Genomic DNA, 22434 nt, shown 5'->3' on the forward strand with positions numbered 1-22434 from the left:
ACAATGTCTACGCAAGTATTGCAGCTTTTCAACGACTTTCACGAGCTTGCCTATGGATATGTTGTATTGTGTATAAGGCAGACGAAAGCCGTATATAGGAGCATATAATATAAAGCAGCGAAATCTACAGAATGCCATGGAATATATTTTATCTATGCTTTTTTCGTTTTGTTTTTTCTGTACGATACTGTAACGCCACCGCGGATTTCCCAACAACCTTGTGAACTGTCCTCCAAGTCGGCGCCCTAGAATACAATGCGCGTTTCCGAAAAACACCGTGCACGATTTTTTCGGAAGATAGCTTGTTGTCGAGCGACATGCTGAACGTTTCAGGTCATCATGACACCGCAGTTTCTCGAGGTTTAAAACTGATGTGCTCCAAAATGCAAATGTCGTTTGGCTGCGCAGGACCGAAATATTTCTGCCCGCGAAAATATTTCCAGCGCTTCTTGACGCTTGAAATGTGCTTGAAATGTTGATCTCATTCAGATGTGACAAGGCGAGACAACGCACAGTAGCGCTCACTATGAACTAGAATGCTGTGGCAGCTGCGTAAGCACAGTTCGTGCTTCAGTAGTTGCCGCCGCCGTGATGGACACTGCAGAAAGACTTACCCTTTCGGATGACAGCTAGATAGTGAACTTTAACCACCACAAGGCTCCTGCTGTTTCGTGACATAAGTTCCGATTGTATTTTGCCTGTTGCAAGTCAAACTAAACGCGACTGTATACGTTCTACCGATCAGAAGGTTGTCGGCGTCTTGTCAAAGAAGGGGACAAATAAAATGTTCATGGCGTGAAAAATGACGATGCTGCACAAGAGGAACCAAGCAGGCTGCAAAGTTTGCGTGTTTCATCTAGCCTTGCAAAAATTAGCTCCGCTAGAGCACTTCAATCTGACTACGTTAGGCCTAGTGCCGTCCCCCGGGAATCGCGCCAAAACTGCAGGGCACGTGCGCCCGCGACTAACGAATAACAGGGGAAGAAGACGAGGACATTGCAGGACATTGCAAGCAAGGAGCGCCACGCGCCGCCGACGTACCTCGCCAGCGCCGCAGAAAAACCCGGGAGAGTTCGATTATTTTTGCCCTCCGTCTCGACGCCTGGCACCCGCGGTGCGCCGCTCCCGCGTTTCCCGCGTCGCCCGCGACGCGGCGGACCCCGGGCGGAGGCAGGCCAGCGACTGCGGAACGCCGACCGGGGCCGATCGGCTTTTAAACCCACGGGGCAGAGCCGCATTGGCTGGCGCCCCCGCTGACGTCGACGCACAACACAGACACACACACTCCGAGCACACCTTGCGCCGCGCGAGCGCGCGCTGGCCCCGCTAGCTGTGCCGGCTCGTCTGCTGCTGTGTGGGTGCGCGCGCCGCGCGCGCGAAGCCTGTGTGATACATGCCATAGCCGACGACGCCGCCGCTGGGGAACCGTCTCTTGTGCCGCCGCTGCCGACTCCGACGCCGCCGCCGCTGCTGTTATCGTCGCGAGAACGAGGAGGTGGTGGTGAACGAGGAGGAAGGTTGACTCGCGGGCCGAACCTTCCCTTTCTGCTGCTGCGCTGGATCGCGTCATCGCATCGACGTGGAACGAACGAGGAGTCGTCGCAGCCGCAGCAATCCGTCCGTGCGTCCATCCGCCCGCGAAACCTCCCCACACACAGCGGCCAGTACCCGTCCACACCAACCTCCTCCGCGACCACCACGACGAGGGTGTGCGAACCGGCGACCGCTTCGTCGTCGACGGCCACCGTCGGCGCATCATCAGCGCCCATCGCGAATCCACGTGGTGGACGGAGCGTCGCGTCGCAATCGCGGCTGCTGTAGCCGCAGACGAAGCCGCCGAGTCGCCGACTCCTCTCAGCGACTTGGCGACTCTTGTGTGAGCTATTGCTGCCGAGGCAGCTTTCCAGGAATCGTGCGGTGCGTGGCTTCGGGGCCGTCGTCGCTCGCAGTTGACGAAGCGATTGTGTTCGCGGTTGTCGAGATCGCTCTGTTCCTTGTAGGCGACGTCGCAAGTGCGCGCGCGCGCGTTGTGAGAGGGGGAGAAGGTGTGTGTTTCACCCCTGTGCGCTGCAAACGACGTTGACAAGACACGTGATGATGGAGGAGCGATCCACGGACTGCCTTCTGCCCGTGTAAGGAAGCTTGGGCCGACCAAGGAAGAAACACAACGCAGGAACAGAGCAGCTACACACGCAGAAGCAGGGAGCAGGCACGTTCAGGTATGCGCACATCCTGTGTTTGTGTACACGGAAAGCACCCTCCTCCCTCCCTCCCCCTTCCACAACCTCTCCACCAACACCCCCCCCCTTTTTTTTTTTTTTCAAAGGCATGTGCTTTTGGATTTCGCAGCTTGACGAGGCGCGGCCTCCGATGCATCAGAGCCTTCAGCCGCGATCTTCGTTACAGCACGCGCGTTGCCATGCTTGCGGCCGGGCACTTGTTGGAGTTCTCATCCGCCCAGCTGTTGCATTGTCTCGCCCTCTCCCCAACTCTGCGACTACCGGCTTTTCTATCCGCCGCATCGTCTTCTTCCCGCCGTCTAGTTCCTCGGAACGCTGCGACGCAACAGTGGCGGCGGCATTCCGATGCCGTCGCTCCCTGTTGACGTCAAAACGCGATCCGGAGTGCTTAAGTAGCTGGGGAAGCGCTCTAAGCGGTTGACGCCTTCGCCAACCCGTTAGAGCACACTTTTTCCCCCCTCTCCGTACAAGCCATGGCTTTCGTCCGGGAACCATACTTGCGGCAACCAAGTCCTCCGCTGCGGCTCAGTGGTTAGCGCGTTCGATTGCTGATCCCGAGCCCGAGGTTATGGGGTCGACCCCAGCCACGGCGGCTGCGTTTATATGGACGCGAAATGCATGAACGCCCATTGTACTGATATCTTGGCGCAAATTGAAGTACCCCAGCTAAGCGACATTGATCCGGTGCCTTCCAATGCGGCGTTACATCATCTTTCATGGCTCGCAGCGTTGCTTTAGCTCGTAAAAACCTGAAAGAAAGGAAGAAAGAAAGAAGGAAAGAAAGAAGAGCCCTTCTGGCACGTGTCTTCCAGTTTCTTCCGTGTATACAGAGCGGCGGAGCCCGCACAAATGGCCGCTTTCGAGGCGAATATGAGAGACGCCAGTGTATGTACCGAAGCCCAGCCCCAACAGCGAACAGTTTTATTTGCGCAAGTTCGATATTGTCTCCCCGCGCTGTCAATTGCTCCACCTCTGGCTCGCGATAAGATAGATGCGCTATCGAATGGCAATGTCATTTGTCGAGTGGCCGCGTTGCACGCTCGGAGGCGAAACTTGTGAAAGTTCCGGTTGAGGTAAACGCGGCTCGATAAAGCGCGCCATACTTGTTACGAATCCGAACGAGGCGAGCGAAACAAATGTAATGGAAGAGAGACTGTGGTGGTTTAATAGCGTTCGGGCACCGCATGTTCGTTGTGTCTCCCAACCCTTAGGTTTCCGAACAATGGAGTGCGCGAGACTCGGGCTCGCGTTCTTTTTTTTTTTTACGCGACGCGAGATGCACTGGCGATCGTCTCGCATGGGTTCGAGTGGCTCCCTCTTCTAACCGGCGCGACCCGTGCACTGGAGCATCGCTCGCTATCGCCTCGGCCAGCGAGCGCCGGTTGTTTTCCGTCCCGTACGCCTTTCGAGTGGCTGCGATTGCTTCTTCGCGATCGGGACGCCATCGCTATCTTCCCGCCGCAATCTGCGCTCGCAGATAAGGCGATATCGATTGCCGCAGTGACCGCAGCTCGGTGTGCTCTGCACCTTGCTGGCTGCGGAGTCCTCGGCGCGCAGTCGGTACTTCGTGGCGGAGAAGTGTTGGGTGAAGAGTGTGTTACGCTTTTGCATAGCGTCGGTGACGTTGAAGCTCGCCAGCATTGCTTGTAAACGAAGGTGCGAGAGGCAGAGGTGTAGGTTTGTTCGTGAAACGAGACCGCCTCCGTTGCTTTTATCGTCACTTGTTCGTCCCGCGCTGTGGAACTAACTAGTGGGAAGCGCGATCTCGCGCGCTTATGAGCGCCAATACACTGCGGCGGTTGAACAATACATGCTCAGCTATTTACAGAAGTCTATGCTATAGCGTTGCTCACCAACAGCACTGTCAGCTTTCTATTTCTCTGTGCGACTTGCAAGCACTTGACGTAGCTGAACCAGGAACGTCACTCATGTACGGAACTAGGTGATGATGTGATCGGAAAACGTGTCATTGACACGGGATATGTTTACGCCATGGAGGTAATCATCCGTAAGCGGGCTTCTGTCTTCAGGCGCGATCATCAGTAGGTGATAAAATATCTGCCACACTCAATGTCCTGTTGTAAGCATCGAGATTTCGTTCGCGATGAATTGTTACAGTTGCGCCACCTTTGCAATTCTTTGCTTTCCGCATCAGCGGTAGACTTAGGTCATAAGGATAGCATATTATTACACGATAAAGGGTAAACTCAGATTGGCCACCTGCATAGTTAACTTATCTCTCTCTTTTGTGCGGCTATGTGCAGCAATCGAACGAACAATAGCGCGATTGTCTGTGGTGCTCTTGTGTTCGCCTGGACAAGGGGCTGGAGCCGAGATTAAAGAGTGCCCTTTGACGTCTTTTGTATGAAGTGCGATTATCTCGACGACTATATTTGCGATCTTCTGTACCGGGAGACAACGACAAAAAGGGGGAGAAAAAATAAAAGACTGGCACTCACTCGCTTTGGAGAGCCTTTCATGTCGAGGACATGGCTTACTTTGGCTCTGTGTGCAGCGCAACCGCAAGCGGTTAGGCTAAGAAGCTGCGTGTAAATTGGGGACCAGTACTGTTTCCGCGTATTGTATGCCATGTGATTAGATTAGGTGCAGCACACGTGGACGATGAAAAAAGGAAGGCACCTTTTCCATTGAGCAATTTGATACGCGTGCGATTCGTAGGTGAGTACTAGCGTTTCCGTAGCACAGTACGATACCAACGGGGATGGTTTTAGCTCAGCTACGGTTCAGTCCAAGCTCCGAAAGGAAATCATCGAAGGTCTCATAACTTCTCTGTGTTTGTCAAGTATCGGCGACTAGTTTTCACTGCTGTTCGTTTAGCTTCAGCACGTTATAGCCAGTGACAAACTGTGCTGGAAAAACGCGATGGGTCGCTTAATGCAGCGTATACAATCTGCGTTTGCCGGATTTAATTTTCGCAATAAATAAATCAGATTTCTCATCTCAACGAATATGAGCTAGGATCTTTGCTGGAGCCCTTCAAATGAATGCCCAAACAAATTACGTCAGAGAAATTGTTTCACTGTTCGTATTATAATCAAACTGGAGCTATTGCTTCAATGTACTTGGAAGCTGGATCCATTAATATGCACCTTTTCGTAGTCTTGATAAAATGAAGGTATATGAACATACAGTTGCCGGACATATTAGCTGAAACATTCGTATCCTCCGCGGAACATTTCTGAACGGCATCTGTTGCCGGAAGATGGGGTTTCGTGCAAGAATGCTAAGTTGGTTATTCAGGTTTTGTGCACCGGGCTATAATGTCCCAGTGGCCCTGCGGGTACTGTGTGTGCGGGCTCAAACTAAACCTTCCAGCCTTACCGCGAACCTTACTGAAGGGGCGCTTTTGTTTACAAGTGAGCTAGTACCTAACTGGCCGACGCTTCTTTTCTGTATTATGCGTACATCTACGCGAAGACCTGGAGGATGTGAGTCACGGGTCGGCCTCGTATACAAGAGTGATGGACAGACGCGGGGGCATTCCGGGAATGCCGGGCTGAAATGTACACTCGAAATGCCAGATTCGTCAAGCGTGTCGTTCACGGCCCAGTCGCGCGACGTCCTTTCAAAAGCTACTTTGTTTTCTTTTGTCTCTTGCCGCACTCTGACAGGACGTCGTTTGCACTTTCGCTTCAAGTCTGTGCACAGTTCGCGCCCTACATTCCTGCCCGACTGCCGTGTTCTTGAAATTATGCATGGCGGCATTTCATAGGGTGTCGTCTCGCAAACGACGTGGAAAAAAAAAAACTGCGAAACCTGCGAAGGCTGTCAGTTTGGAGTGGATATCTACTCATGTACAGACATTTTATTTCATTTGAATGCCTTAAAGATACCTTATTGGGGGGGCATTACTTAAGGGGTGGGGTAATCTAAATTGAAAGAAATTAAGTATGATTTTGACAAAAATTTTGTGGTGATACTAATAGGAGTCAGCTTACTTTTGTTAACATTTTTATTTGATTCCGTTTTAGACTGAAAAACGGCGCATCATTCGTCCATTCGGGATCGCCTCACTGGATAGCTCAGGAGTGGCCTTCCCTACTTATGCCTCACAGTGCTTTCTGGAATTTGTAGAGCCCGGTTAAATATAGGAACGGCCAGTAAGCAAAGGTTGTGCGTTGTCAGTCTTGCCTCGAGTGGATTGGGTTCTGCCTTCTTTACGTTTCCGCAACTGCCTACTTATTTTGGCGAACAGTGCGAAAAACAGCGACACAGGGCGTCAAGCACCGGCAGTTTTGAGCAGTGCTGGGGCAAGCGTCGGTTCCCAGCCCCCAACCCAACCGCGCATCGACCAAATCCTGACCTAACCGACCGTGCGTGAGTTTGCAGGATGATGGTCAAAATCCGGTGTCTGCGATTCGGGTGGACGCCTTTTAACGGCAAAAATGCCGTCGCCACAGAGTCCTTTTCTACTACCCAGCAAAAACGGAGCAGAGCTTATGAGGCGTTGCCTAGAACTGCTGTATAGCTTAAATCGTGAGGATATAAATGTTTCCCCTGAGGAGACACACGGAGACCAAGAATGAATGCCGCACTGTTTCGTAGCCAGGTACCATAAACTTCGAGCATATTTACTGGAGATGCTCCAGCGGTACTTTTTTTAAGCCCTAGAGCCCTCGTTGAGATAACGGCGGGCATAAATTGTATACATTCGCCTTAAAGATGCTCCTGTACATGCATTCGTCGGACGTCACTGCTGCTTCTACTCTTCAACTACCTGCGATTCATGCGACGTCTTTCATGGGGTTGCCGAAGCTTTCATGTTGCTGCTGGCTGTTAGCAAGATTCAGTCTGCTTCCGCACTCTCGAATGCACGTAAGTGCTCCTTAACGACCCAGCGGGTGAGAGCGGTGTCCGTGGTGCAGACGGAGGAGGAACGCATCCGCCTTTGCATCGCTAGGACGCGCAGTGCACTAAAAAGAGGAGACAGAAAGAGACAGACAGAAATGAGCGAGAGAATGGAATAAAGCACGAAAGAAAAAAATAAGGGATGTCAGTTCTTCTTCGGTGGTTCGTGCTTTCAGTAGGTGAAGGCGGATCTAACCTGGCGTAATGTCAATGCGCGCCTTACCTAAACTGCTTGTGTCGGTAATGAAAGGGCAGGTAAAAATGACTATGGTGAGATTGCACAAAGACATGAATATCTACCACCATGGTACAGCCTTCCTTCAGTGTGTGACTTCACATTGACACACTTAAACAAAGAGAAAATACCACACGAGCACATACTGCAAGAGTTCTTTGCACTACAAGAAAAATATGACACCTTCACTGAATTTTACACTGATGGGTCAAAAACAGAAAGTCATGTCGGAAGTGCAGTAATTCAAGGAACAAATGAAAAAATGATACGATTGCCACAATATGCATCGGTATTTACTGTGGAGTGTTATGCCATCCTTGTAGCTGTAGAACAAATAGTAAAACAAAACATAAAAAATAGCATCATTTACACCGATTCACTCAGTATGCTAAAAGCGCTGCATTCTACAAACGCTGCTGAACCCATAATAGGAAAAATTATACATAACATAGTTAAAATTGCAAAGCAAAAACATAACATTATATGCTGCTGGGTCCCTAGCCATGTTGGAATTTTAGGTAATGAGAGAGCAGATGCTTGCGCAGCACAAGCTAGAATTGGCCATATAAAACAAGTTAACATACCACAGAGGGATTTTTCTAAATTACTGCACAGTAAACTCAGGAATAAGTGGCAGATTGCATGGGACGAACAAACAAACAACAAACTACATTCTATAAAACCTGTTTTGGGAGAATGGAGATCATGTACACATCAGGAGCGTTTCATAGAAGTTATTTTGTGTCGACTACGCATTGGACACACACACCTTACTCACAACTTCTTACTGACAAAAAAAGGCAAACCTCTCTGCGAAATGTGTGGCGATGAACTCACGGTAAACCACATTTTAATTGTATGCAAAAAACTGGAACAACTGAGAAAAAAATATTTCACAACATTGTACAATGAATACATCCCACTACACCCCATGTTACTTTTAGGAGATCAAGCACTGGTTGATTTTTCTAGCATTTTTAAATTTCTCAGAGAAGCCAATGTTTTATACAAACTTTAGATATAAAAAGCGTAACCTTTAACAAAAGCTCTAACCGTGTGTTTGGCGCATCATAGCCTAAGTTGCTCTTGCGCCATTAAAATCAATATAACTAACTAACTAACTGACTATGGTGAGGTTGGCGATGGCTGGTGAACTAACGTAGTTCCACACGAGACTCACAGTGAATGCACCTTGTAAAGAACTTCGAGCACAGTTTAGAAAAAATCACTGCGGACGGTAATCGAAACTTCTGTAGCGATGTAAAAGAAGCTAATGAACGGGAAGTGCTGTGAGACAGCGTTAGACTTTTCAGTGGCGACTTTTCTTACACAAACAACAGACATTGCCGGTTGGAAGTGTTGGCCCGTTTTAATTAGTGGGAACGTAAAATAGCGCCTTTGTTTGAGGTTATACTTGTTCGGCATCTCAGTTTCGCACGGTCTGGCATATTATTAACAGATTCAAATTTACGCAAGCTAGCATCTCTGTAAGTAACCGCCCTTATAAAAATAGTTTATCGACAGTCTAGAGACTTCTTATAGACCCTATCGCCTTCCTCTAGATATTTATTTTTGTCTATTCATAGTCTATAGACTGTCCTAGGCAAGTCTACTAAAAGTGTATGGCCATAAGTCTATAGATCGTCTATAGACTGTCTCTCGGATTTTTATTGTCCATAGACTATTCTCTAGGTCTTGTCTATAGATATTTGATAAAATTTATAGACAGAAGTCTAGGGACAGTCTATAGACTGTCTAAATAAATTTTTGTAAGGGCGGCTTTGGGTTTGTGGAAAGAATAAGAGAATCATGCACAACCGCTCGCTCTTAATCTCCTCTGCTTTAAGTTTTTCCTTATGCCCGGTGGCCTATTTTTTATTGGCTTTCAGGTTAATGCGCTAGCATTTGTCCTACCTCTTGTCGACCCAGCCTTCCACAAGACTACACCGCCACTTAGCCTCCCAAACATTTTGCTCTCCTTTGACAGTTGTGATGACGTCCCTGCGAGGGATTCTTGGGATGATATTCATACATTCCATGAAAAATGAACATCGGAGGATAATAGGAGTCACCCCGGGAAAGATTATCCGTAGACATGCCTTATCTTCTCCTTAGTGCATTGTTTACGAGGGATTATGACGAGCACGAAGTCGACAGGGTCCGGGTAACGAGCCCAGTGGGGCTAAGTGCTCTCAGACCGAATGATATATCGGTGCCCTTTAATAACGGTGTTGTGTCAACGTTGTTCAGCGGGTGGGGGTGAACACGCCTCGGAGATTGCTTTTTACTTTAACAAGCCCATAACTAAGGCGCCACGGAGAGGAGGTATGATGCATTCTGGTTTGATTATAATTTCCTTTATTGCTTGTTTTCTTCGAAAACCAAACTTGAGAGGTGATGCATACTCAGTTATCCTGGTGTACCAAAAACCACCCATTTTTGTTTCATACTTACTTCATAGCTTACTTTTTGTTTTTTTAGGGGGGGGGGGGGGGGGTGAGTGAGGGAGTTGTAGCTCTTTCGACATTTTTTTCATATCATCGAGACAGACTTAAGAATTCCCCACTCGAACAGTCATGTCGCAGTCAACTCCGGGCACTACCCAAGCAACTCTTTAACCGTCGCTTCAAAGTTATGGAACACGCTTGTTGCTATCGCGTGAATGCGTTTTCTTTTCACCGTAATTTAAGCGTCTTCTGTCATTCCTGAAGGGCGCAGCGACAATCAGACAAAATCAAGAGAGTCTAAGGTGCAATTAACGCGCACGAAGGTATAGTCTTGGTCAAAAGTCTTAAGTCCACAGCGTTCATCTGCAGCTAAATGAATGTTCGTATAATTCTCCGCGTAGCGGATCATTCAAAACACAAGTTAAACCGGAAGCTTCTCTATACCCCAAGAAGAAGCCTTCTATTAGCATTTCAAGGCCATTCGGTCTTTAATATCGCCGTAACGGCTCCGTTATGCGGCTGAAGCAAAAAACCTTTGGCCTTAAGACTTTTGAACAAGACTGCACATACCATCGTCGACGTCGGAACGATGCCTCGCTTGCGGGTGCGCCGTTCGTTGACCCTTTTGCCGCGAATCCCGCGGAACGGGAGTTTCGAAACCTGGCTCAATAGAGACGGGGAGACCTCATTCGGCTGCGTTTTTCCCAACAACTTCGAGGCGCGTGTTGCGGATTACATCTACCGGATGCAAACGCCAGCGGTTGCTTGATTTTCGCCGTGCACTGTGTAGACCGCATGTACTTCCTTGTAAGCGCGTCTATGGTGGTTGACGGCTTTTTTTTTTCGACGCGTCGGCGGCAACGAACGACGGCTCGGGCAGTTGTGTCAGCCGATATGCCCGGCCGGGCCGCCCCGAGAGGGCGCTTGCGACTGATATCGAATTTCGTTGCGCTGTTATCCATTCTTCACGGCTCCACAGCGACTTGCTCGCTTCACCCTTCCATGCATGATAATGGCAAGCTTTAAGGGCAGGTCAGGAAGATGGAAGTGTGTCGGGATCGTCTTTTAAACGCGAAAGCATTATCACACTAAACAATTTCTCACCCTTTAGGGTGTAAATCAGCTGTCCCCAGACGAGCACCCGTTTCCAATTGTTCGGTGCTAAAGAAGGGTGCACTTCATAATACTTTAGAGGATGTAATGGTGTTGCACCCTCATTAAAGGGTACTATTTTCCCATAACACCTCTACGAATGCATGTTTGAAGGGTGCTCCACATTTTTCCACCCATGAAGCAAAAGCCTTGGACTGATGCACGCCCTCTAAACTTTCATGCTGTGCACCCTTCCTAAGGGTGCTGATCTCTGCGCCCTTTTTAGCACCAAAAATAATTTCTCGCCCTTTAGGGTGTAAATCAGCTGTCCCCAGACGAGCACCCTTTTCCAATTGTTCGGTGCTAAAGAATGGTGCACTTCATGATACTTTAGAGGATGTAATGGTGTTGCACCCTCATTAAAGGGTACTATTTTCCCATAACACCTCTACGAATGCATGTTGGAAGGGTGCTCCACATTGATCCAGCCATGAAGCAAAATTCTTCGACTGATGCGCGCCCTCTAAACTTTCATGCTGTGCACCCTTTCTTAAGGGTGCTGATCTCTGCGCCCTTTTTAACACCCAAAAGGGTGTTCGTCTGGGGACAGCTGATTTGCACCTTTAAGGGTGAGAATTTGTTTAGTGTGATATGGCTCATTGGCATCGAAACCTGGCGTCAACGCTGACCAGCAGCAATGGTCTAGAAAATCCCAGATGACGTCACCACGGTATCAAATAAAAATGACATTTCTTGGGAAGGTGCAGGGAATTAGGCCGAGGACATTCACAGTGCGAGGCGAGCGCGCAACCTATAGGCTACGAAACCGCGTTGCTTGTTGGCAGACAAAGGTGAACGTGCGGTATATGCGTTGTCGCACGACTGTGCGGTAAGGAGTATGTGTGTCATTAGAAGGGAAGATAAAATTTTTTAAAATAAATAAAAATAAAAAGGAAATTACATTAAAAACCAACAATGATTTCGCATTGAAAGCATGCAAGTACTCATGTGCCCTCCGTAATTTTTGCTTTGAAAAGGATACGTATCTTACTTCGCCGCATCATGATACGCACTTTCGACGCAAGCGCGCGGAAACATTTAGAGTGTGGGATTAGGAGTGAGCAGGAGGTAAATGGAAAGACTGTTGAGGGGCGGGGGGGGGGGGGATAGACAGCGAATGATAAAGGAGCAATTTTCGAACTTGCTTCAGACCATTATGCCTAACATTTGCGGTAACTGAGTGCCCCGCTGTTCACTTGAACAAGAATGAGCGTGACTGCTTGTTCCCGCGATTTAGTATTGAGTGTTGCTTATCGCGACTTTTGCTCGGACGAAGAGGGCGTGAAAAACACACACATAAAAAAAAGGGTAGTGGGTTTCGTCAATCCCACTCAAATGTAACGAGCACCGCAAGTAAGGTTAAAAGAGCCGGTCGTAGGGGAAAAGAACAAAGCGGCTGGAGAGGGGGAAGTGGGAGGAGAGGGTGGTATAAAAGAGAAGCCATTGAACTCGAGAAAATCCGCGCGAAGAGTAATCGAAAACGGTGAACCCAGCTTAAGAACGAGCCATTATGTTTCCTTCATATTTTTCACCATGCGGGGAATTTGAGTTATCGTCACAAGACACACCAACACTTTCTCATGACAAAAGACTTGAATTGTTTTGACTTATCTCTAGGCGTTATGGATGTGCATACCTTTACAAAACGCGTTTTTTTCACTGCGCTAAAGGGACGGCACACACACAGCTTTTATAAAAAGTTTGCAACCCATCGCGACCGGCGCCGACTTACTGGAAAAGTTACAGCGCAGGCGGTTCTCCTTTATATATATATATATATATATATATATATTCGGCGGCCCATTGCAGCTGTCTTCCTGTAGCATGTATTAGCGAATCGGAGCATGCGCGCGCTTCTATACGGCCAGCCTCTCTACACTCTCCACTTTTCATCTGTCTCCCTTTCATGCGGTGGCCACTTATCTACGCTACTGAGAACGACATGCGTGGTCCAAATATTAGGTCTGTATACCCTTACAGAAATTAACTTAGACAGTCTATAGACTACCCATAAACTTCTGTCTATAAAGTCTATAGACTCTCTATAGACAAGCCTAGACAGGAGTCTATACGCAATACAAATCCTATAGACAGTCTATAGATAATTTATAGATTTATGGCCATACACTTTTAGTAGACTTGTCTATGACAGTCTATAGGCTATGAATAGACAAAAAGAAATATCCATAGGAAGGCGACAGATTCTATAAGAAGTCTATAGGCGCTCTATAGACAAGCCTAGAGAACAGTCTATACGCAATACAAATCCTATGGACAGTCTATAGACAATCTATAGATTTATGGCCATGTACTTTTAGTAGACTTGTCTATGACAGTCTATAGACTATGAATAGACAAAAAGAAATATCTATAGGAAGGCGACAGATTCTATAAAAAGTCTATAGGCTCTCTATAGACAAGCCTAGAGAACAGTCTATACGCAATACAAATCCTATGGACAGTCTATAGACAATCTATAGATTTACGACCATGCACTTTTGGTAGACTATCTGTAGACTATAAATAGACAAAAAGAAATATCTATAGGAAGGTAATAGTCTATAAGAAGTCTATAGACTGTCTATTGGCCATTTTTTTAAGGGTAGAGGAGAAAGAAGTAGGTGTCTGCACTGCGGAGCCGAGGTTCTGTCCATGTTACTAGATAGGGACACGTATCATGCAGCACAGCGCAATGCTTGTGTGAATACTGACAATCTTGAGCGTTTTGCTGGCTGTTTTTCGCTGTGTTCAGAAACGAATGCTGGGCTTGTCAGCTATTTGTTCTTCAGCAGAGAAGGCGAATTTCGAGTACAATAAATATGCAGGACCAAGGATGCTCCACTTCCCTTGCTTTCTTTTTTTCATCCTGTATTAGAAAAAAGTTATTACACTGAAAAATGTCTTCTCTCTTCAAGGCCACCCAAACTATATAGGCTGCAGAAATGAGCACCTCAGCGTCTCCTGCGGATTCAAAGTTCCCAGAGTTTATCTGCCTCGACGACGCAAGCTCGATAAAGTTCTTGTTTTAGTCGGGAAGGCAGTCTAACCTCACTCATGCAGAATACACACCGTCCGACCAAACAACCAGCAACTATGGCATGGCTGCAATAGGTTGTTGATCCGTTTGCCAGCGGCATGGCCGTGAGCGCGCTCATTGAAGGGGCTTTTCTCTTAGTCTTAGCGAGCTATTAAAGTCACCTGCAAAATATGATATCACCAACGTCTCTTGACGCTGGAGATATCAGTAAAAAGTGGAAGGCCGACCGGGGTTCTTTTAGTCATTTTTGAAGGCGCGCCAGTTTCAACGAAGACCGGTCTCGAGCAACCGAAGTGGGCGTCTGGAGCTTTCACCACTCGCGCCATTCTCTTGCGCCGGCGGGAAGGGAGCCAGTGGCCACGAGAGCATTCTTTTCCTTGAGCGCACTTTCTGGTAACCCCTGGGGCGAGCGTTGTCACCACAATGAAATTCGACGCCCTGTAACGTTGCCACTTTAATCACTCTAAAATTGCGCTCCGCGTCGGCTCGGCTATATTGCATTTTCACTCAGAAGCCCGGTGTTTTCTTAAGACTTCATTTTATTCAGTGCTGTCGGAAACAATCCCGCTCTAAATGTCGCGGGAAATCACGCTTCGTTTGAATTTTTTAAATTAAACGTCCGCTCCCGGGGACTAACTGTGCCCCCCCCCCCCCCCCTTTCCAAGTGGACCAACAGTTAGACCTTTTGCAGTTAGTTCCAAAAAGGTCGAAGGCCAGTGGCAGGTCAATTAGTCCCCTGAAAGACTAACCTCTCGCGCCCTGTCAGTACACTCTAAACTGAAAGGTGTGAAAAGGGAGTACTCTAGAGTGTAGCTTACTCCTTTTTATACTGCTCTCTGTTCAGTGTGTAGGTAACTCAGGAAAGTGGAGGGCCGTGCACGCCGCTTTTGTCCGCAACATCTTCCCACTGGGGACCTCTATAGCCCTCGTGCCATAGGGACTGATCGCGTCTGAAGGAATGCATACTGTGTAGCCGATCGGTCTGCACAATCAACACCGCGTCGAAAAGGTAGTGCTCTTACAAACCTCAGTGTTCGTAATCTCAATCTTGCTGCGAATCTCGGCTGCTGCTGCCGTGTATGGATAGATACAGTGTGAATGAACCAACCCCCATCGAGCTGGCAAACAAACCGCGGCGCTACGGTGATTCGTACGCAGAAAACGTGGCGCGCGCCATTGCACGTAGATATATACACACTGGCGGCTCATTTGCTGCGACGGCCTTGATGCGATCTGCTACCGCCGCTGCTTCAATGCAAGCATGTGTCGCTCGCGGGCCGGAAGACGGAGCGTCTTTCGAAAGCTGCGCGTTTCCGCACAGTGAGCTGCGACTCGTGGAAGATCTTTGACCTTTCTCTTAAGCGGCGCGCAGAGCGCCTGCTGTGCAATGCCGACACTTGGCGAACCGAATGGGTGACGACGTGCGAGTTCTTCGCGCAAGAAGAAAGCCGCTTTGGTCGCTGCGGCTGGCGTTTAAAGTTGGGTCTGGCCCTGGTGTCCAGTGATGGCGCATGCAAATGTAGACGCGTGCTGAAAAGTTAGCTAGCTTCTTTAGAGAATTACGCCACCTGGCGTAGCATATAGATCGTAAAAAGATGAAGTGTCTTGAGGGAAGCCTACGACGATTCGTTAGAGGCACAGGGGTAGGGAAGCGGTGCTGGAGTGCGCTGAAAGTGAGGTGGAGCGATAGGACGATTTTATGAGATAGTGTGACCGCGACTAGGGCAGGGAAGTTGTAATTGGAGGTCACTCTACGGGAGTGACCTTAGTCTTGAGAGAGAAAGAGAAAAACGTTTAATGCATAGAATGTTTGGGTGGGCTTTCATTCCAAGAGCACCATTGGCTTTTGCCGATGCTTTTGCCCGGTTCACCAGCGAAATCTGGTCGTCCGAATGCGAGCTGGACAGAGCCGCCTCGCAGCCCTCAGTTGCATTGGACTTTCCGATCTTATGATGATGATGAGTTGTAAAGCCAGTTTTAGGCAATAAACCACACATCACGGAGAAACTGCAGCACCTCTTATTTGAGCAGCTTGAAGTAAGCGGCAGAAAAGGTTCTTTAAATGTGGCTGCCAAGCGGCTGGGTTTCTGACGTGGTCAGTTGCACCGATTAATAAAAGTCATAGTCCCTTCCGAACCCTCTGCGATGGTACACAGCTGCGATTGCTCTCCAGAAATTGGACGATGGGTATACTTGCAACCCCGCATAGAATGTTCCACGAAGGTGTCAGAAAAATGCAGCCCAATGGGTTTCCTTCTGAGGCGGGTACTGGAGCTGCCGTAGAACTCGGAGGGGTGATGACGACACTTCTCAGAATCGAGATGTTTGGAACGATGACAACAGAAAGCGACTGCCTCACAGCATGGCTCGACATTTTTTTTACAACGGCTGTAGTTGACGGCAGGCGTCTGATTTTGGCCACGCTCCCGAGTGATGCGGTAATCACCGTCACGTGCCGCGAAGAGAAGTGAGGGCCCACTTAACAATAGCTTCAACACTTCTCCGCCGAGTGTATTGACAGCTCATTGTGTACTTCCGGCATCTCCTGCGGGTGCCATAGCTATAGACTGGCCGTTAGGGAAATAGCCGCGCCGTTGCTTAAAGGGAAGCTGAAGTGGTTTCTGAGAATTCGAGGTTATCGAGGAATTCGAATCTGCAACGTTTCTAGGGAAATCATGCAAAGTATTTTTGCGCTAGAATTTAAAATGGTGACGCAATCGCCGATTAAAACCGCGACGACGTTCAGGCTCCTCCTCACTGCCTAGGGGAAGTGCGAGGAAACTCGTAGTGACGTCATTATCCCCGAAACTTCCGATGTCCGCTGTCTTCGCCTGCATGCTGCTGTGTGTCGTCCGATGCCGCCAAGCAATGCTTTGTGAGCTTCACCTTCGGTGGCATTTGTTTTCTTCCATGAAACAACCGTTTCTTCGCCGCAAACGTAGCGCCGTCGTACGTGACGTCATTATCGAGGCCTCCGCCCGTCGGTGCACTGCAGAGAACCTTCAATATCGACGCCGCCATTTAATATGCTAGGGCAAAACGATTTCGCAGGCATTAAATGCATGTTTGACACTTTAGGTTCTTCAAAACTCATTGAATTCTATAACCTCTTCTGTTTCTGTCTTATTCTTCGGCTCAGGAACCTAGCTGATGGAATCCGTGGCAAGAGTGTCTTCGTTTGTCTGGCATACGTGAGACAAAGCATTGTTTACAGGTTCCTTGGTTGACGCACTGCAGCCTTTCGTATCAGACAGCTTTGAGACCAAAGTCGCCTGTTGTTGTCAGTGCTCTTTCTCTGTCTTTAAGGTCCCTCGTCCCACTCCGCTTTGAATCTAAGACAATGTACCGGAAAGTGCGCGCTTGACGACGCGCTTGTCAGTTTTCTGGTTTCCCTGGCGGCTTCTTCACGCAGCAGTGCCAGCAGCGTGGCTGGACGATGTAGAGAATCACACAGGAAATTATGTGGCACATGTGGGCGCACCAACAACTAAGTGTATTAATTCGCGCAGATGAGTATGGCCCCGGCTTTCAGATCCCTCGGAGCGTAGTGATGTGCCATTTAATAATAATAATTGTTTCAATACGCCGCAAGCGCAGAATGTCTGCCATGTCTTCTGTAATGTGTTATCTGGTCGAATATTTCAGGTCCGGCAAATTTGGTTGGGGCTAGCAAGGCGTGCGCAGAAAGAAAAAAAATAATTAGGCAAGCAGAAGAACAAGTGTGTATACGCACGCACGCACGCACGCACGCACGCACGCACGCACGCACGCACGCACACACACACACACACACACACACACACACACACACACACACACACACACACACACACACACACACACACACACACACACACACACACACACACACACACACACACACACACACACACGCGCGCGCGCGCGCGCACACGCACGCACGCACGCACGCACCGGGGGGGGGGGACAAGGTAGCGGATTTGCACAGTGCGCAAAGGACAGACGAGTCCGCTGCTGGAACTGTCAGCTAGGCCGTAGTCGCAAAGCACTGCACCAAATGCAGAACAAGATTATGCGATGCAAATTAAACTGTCGAAAGCGCTGCTCCTCGAATACCCTTCGCAGTTCCGACGCGGTGAACATGTATACTCTTGGTGAGAACTCTTCTGGCCACAGCGTTTTATTCTGAGCCATGTAGGGGATAATTTCAAGCTATGAAATCCTTTAGTCTGAATAGGACCATCTTTTTCATCCTTTGGTCTCCAGGGTCGCCGTATAGTCTGTACTAAACTGTTCGAAAGCTACTCATCAGTAATGAAGAGTTTTTACCTTGGCTTCACATGCGCAAGAGTTTTCGTTGTACCGTATAAACGCGCGCGCGCCAAATGAAAACACAGGTAATCCGTTACGTCATAGCTTATCGTAACAGTGCCCGTCAGCATCTTGCGCATCGGGGACATGTGGACCTATAGCTGTGCGCACAGGAGCGGTAAACGGCGTCATTAAGCTAAAACACATAAGGCAGTAGAGAGTTTTAGTATAGCGTGATGCGCGATCCGCTACCGTGATCCGCTTCCGCGGGGCACCACTAGGTACGCGCTGATCGGTCCGGATGCGGCAGGCGCGCATGCAGCTGACGGGAACGTGGCGCCATCTGGGGCCCCTCACGGCGTTCTGCGCACGCGCAGTGGCGCCTCGCGGAAGCGGATCACTGTAGCGGATTGCGCACCACTCTACGCTGTAACCCTCTAGTTTTAGCATAGTGCGTACCGTCTACAGTCACCGCCGAATTGCGCCAGGCGCCTGCGCCTGTCCGGTTGGCGCAATAGGCCCCTGCGCATTGGCAGCTCGCGATAAGCGGTACCGGTACACACTGAGCCAAATCTTTCTATTCGTGCTAGAGAGTTTTTGCATGGCGTCGCCGTGTACTGATGAAGTATGCCGCTATACCAGCCACCTGCAACGCACGTGCAGGGGGCACCGATGGGCCAGGCGCCGGCCCATCTGGACCATCTGTGTATGCCCTGATGGAGGCTGGTAGTAGCGGCATTATGTAGCTGTGTGAGGTAAAGCTACGCTAGAACTCTTCAATAAAACATCGTTCCGTTGATTTTTTAAGAGCAAGTGAAATAATTTCGATGAAAACTCAGGTGAACACCGTGAACCACGGAGTATTCGTTGGTGTTCCGAGAGCTTTGAGGGTTTCTTGGGTGTCAAGTTTTAACGAAACGCAGTAAGGCTTGCAGGATTTTGTGAGACTGGCTGCCAACTCCCAAGGCCTCAAGAACTGCGTGACAACGAGAGCACAAGACAGAGACGCGTCATTTGTATTTGTCATTAAAAATTATTTTCTACTCAAGTTGCCCTCTTCTAAACGGTGCATGAGTTCTTTCTTGTTCCGTTCCCTTGAGGCGCAACTTGTTGCGGCTGCTTTGTTGAAGAAAAGCATTGGTTTGTAACCTGATAGAAGTGAAGACTAGCTAACTTTCCAGATAACAAGTGCTATTGTTGCCATCGTATTTGTGGTGATCGGCTTTTTCCGTTTTCTCATCACGGAAGGGACGTTGCCGCCTCAGTGGTATATATGAAGAAAAAAGAAGAGAAGAAATCTCGGTTTCTGTAAATAATTTTTGCTTGTGGAACATGCTTTCATGAATAAGTTGCGCTGTTTCGCCAGCGCTTTTATTGGGAGCTTTCTTACGACAAGCCTCTGGTGCAGTGACCACCAGCGAGGAACGGCATTCTGGGCCAGGGAGACGTCATTACGATTAGCCGGTATGACGCCAGTATTCGTTTGCAGTTCAACATCATGGCTCTTCTTTCCGCTGTCCTGTAGCTCGTCAGGCGCATAGTCAGACTGGCATATTGAGTTTTCTGCGACTGCTGACTTATGGAAATGATTGTAATGCGGCGATGCCAGTCTCACTTAGTGTTTTGTTTATTTTTTGTTGGTAAGTAAGCGTGATGTTTTGTCTTAGAGAAGAGGGCTCCAGAAAAGGAAAATATTTGCTAACTTTGCAAACACTAGTTCAGGGATTGGTCGTTAAGCCGGAATATCCCAGGGCCAATTTTTCGACAGTATTACAAAATCAGTGCCCCTTTCATCATCACGCTCTTCGGTGGCACTACACGGTCTACAACGATGTCCAAGTATGTTTGCCCAGCCGGCATATTTGATATGGCGCATGTCCTAACGCGTCTCGTCATGGAATATGCGTGGGACTTGAATAATCTATATCCTGAAAGCATCCTTCAGGCGCTTTGTGGGAAGCATTTATGTAAGCCCCCTGCGTTGGTGGTTTTCGGGTACCGACCATACCGTGGCAGACATTGATGAGAGAAATGGACACCGCGCTGACTTGGAAATGATTTGAATGTCTGATCTGTGCGAGGCGCCGTTGCCGAGTGCTCTTCGCCCCGCTCCACTGAGTGGGCGACACATTTATCATGCTAGAATCTCCTGTCTCTGTCTGTGAAAGCGACTGTTGTATAAGTGATTTGCCCATTACCATGTACGCCCCCCCAGCCGAACGACGCGTATTTGTTGTAATTATTGAAGGAAGCGGAGCGACGCATTTGGCCTGATTTATTAGTTAGGATATGACCCGTGCTTTAACCAGTGAGCACTACGCTATGGTACCTGTGCATATTAATAAAGTCGATCGCAAACGCGATGATCTTCGTTGACCTCATGTATGATGGTGACCTATAGTGCTCCTTCAGTTCATTGGCAAGGACGGAAACGTCCGAGACTTTTCCCCTGGTGCAAGGAATAGTGTGGTTTGGTTTGTGAGGTTCAACGTTTACAATCTACACGTTCGCTATGAAGGACACCGTAGTTGAGGGCTCCGGATTGATTTGGCCCACCTGGTGTTCTTTATTGCCCTTGTATATCATGCAGTACATGGGCGTCTTTGTATTTCTCCTGCACCGAAATACTCTTGCTACCGCGGTCGGGATTCGACCTCGCGACCTTAGGCTCTGTAGCCGGATCCACACTGAACCACGGCGTCGGGGGAGGGAAAAGTCACAGGGATAGGTGGTGCACTCTCGTAACGAAAGTGCCCTTTCCGTTGGCCATAGCGGCCTTACGCGGATCGCACGACCATGAATGTCACATTCCTTAAGGCATCAACAAGAACACAAAGGAGGACACGCACAAGGACGCTCACTATTACATCACACTGCGCTGCATGTTGTGTGCATTATCATGTGTCCGGGCCCGCTTTCTCGGAGATGGTGCGAAACAAACAGCTTCAATAGCCAACAAACTTCGTTCGAAGTGCCTTTTCCTTCACGCTTAGCGCTTTTTTCGAAAGACGTTCTTTCGCTTACGAGTTTTAAGGCGCCTATTTCTGCCACTTCCTTTTTTATTTAGCCGTGATGTTCAACTTTTCTTTTATGATTAAAACGGAGCGGATTTCGGGCTTACGCTTGGCAGGGCCCTCTTCTTTGGTGGTGCTCTTAATTAAGTGCAGCGACAGAAACTGCTTTGCATAATCTTTTACAAGAAAAACCACTCACGGCCGATTACGGCAGAGCTTGCATTTACGGCGCGATTTCTTGGTCAAGTAGAAGTAGGGATGGTGTGATGGTCAATATTTTGCACTATAATAGGTTAGAGATAGGGTGTTAGTGCTGTGTAGCCTTTGAAAGTCACCGGGCATAAATTGGCGATCATAAGTGTAATAAAAGCTATTTGACGGTTCTAAAAACAGCGGCGGGAATCACATGCGGCTTCGTCTTCTTCGTTTAACGGACGCAGTGCAGTTTTTTTACTTGCGATATCTATATATTTCTGGCGCACTGCCTGTTATACGTAGTGGCACAGGCAGGAGCTTATTGGTTTAAGTTTTTTTTTTTTATGGCAGCTCCACCATACTTTTTGTCTGCTTGTCGTTTGGTTATCGGGTATTTTTTGCCGTGACGAAGTGGGGTGAGCTCGTTTCTCGTTCCGAGTGCTTATCTAAATTTGCTTTTCTTGCAGTTTTCGTTGTTTCGAATACACTTTCCGCATCGACCCAAATGTACTTACTTGCCGGGCTTTATTTGTCTCATTGTCCTTCCCATAGAAGCGTTCAGTCCCATGTGCATTGCATGAAGAATAAGAAAAAAAATGTTTTCGCTTCTAGCGGAGGCGAAAGGTCTAAGACTAAGTGTTTTACGTTTCAGCAAGGGATTAACTTCATAGTTAGAAACCAAAAACCAAATCCGTGTAAAAAAAAATGATTGTGTATGAGGCTATCACGAAAAAAAAAAACTTCTATCCTCTGTATTACGCGTGCTCGAAGCCCCTGCAAGTTTCATATTTTCTTTGTTTTCACTTGTAGACAGTTCTGACCGGAGAATTTAGCCACAAATTTTTTTAACAACGAAGCCGCGCTTTGCTGCCTTTATGTTCTAGTTAAGTTAGAATACAAAGATACTTTGCTTATTATAGAGCCCAGACGATCGCATACTATTGGTAAAATTAGC

At 48.4% G+C, this 22434-nt stretch overlaps 1 protein-coding gene across 2 annotated transcripts in view; it reads left to right on the forward strand.

Annotated features, from left to right (window-relative positions):
* Window positions 1–22434, forward strand: part of LOC144121014 (uncharacterized) — a 178828-nt gene that overhangs the window by 43634 nt on the left and 112760 nt on the right. The window contains exon 1 of one of the 2 annotated variants that reach the window (XM_077653913.1): window positions 1291–2219. The exons of the other annotated variant lie outside the window; for it this stretch is intronic. The gene's annotated coding sequence lies outside the window, so the exon portion shown is untranslated. Of the gene's footprint in view, window positions 1–1290; window positions 2220–22434 lie in introns of those variants that run through there. 2 annotated transcript variants of the gene reach the window in all.

The sequence above is a fragment of the Amblyomma americanum genome, chromosome 2 (assembly GCF_052857255.1).
Source record: "Amblyomma americanum isolate KBUSLIRL-KWMA chromosome 2, ASM5285725v1, whole genome shotgun sequence".
Classification (NCBI taxonomy): domain Eukaryota; kingdom Metazoa; phylum Arthropoda; class Arachnida; order Ixodida; family Ixodidae; genus Amblyomma; species Amblyomma americanum.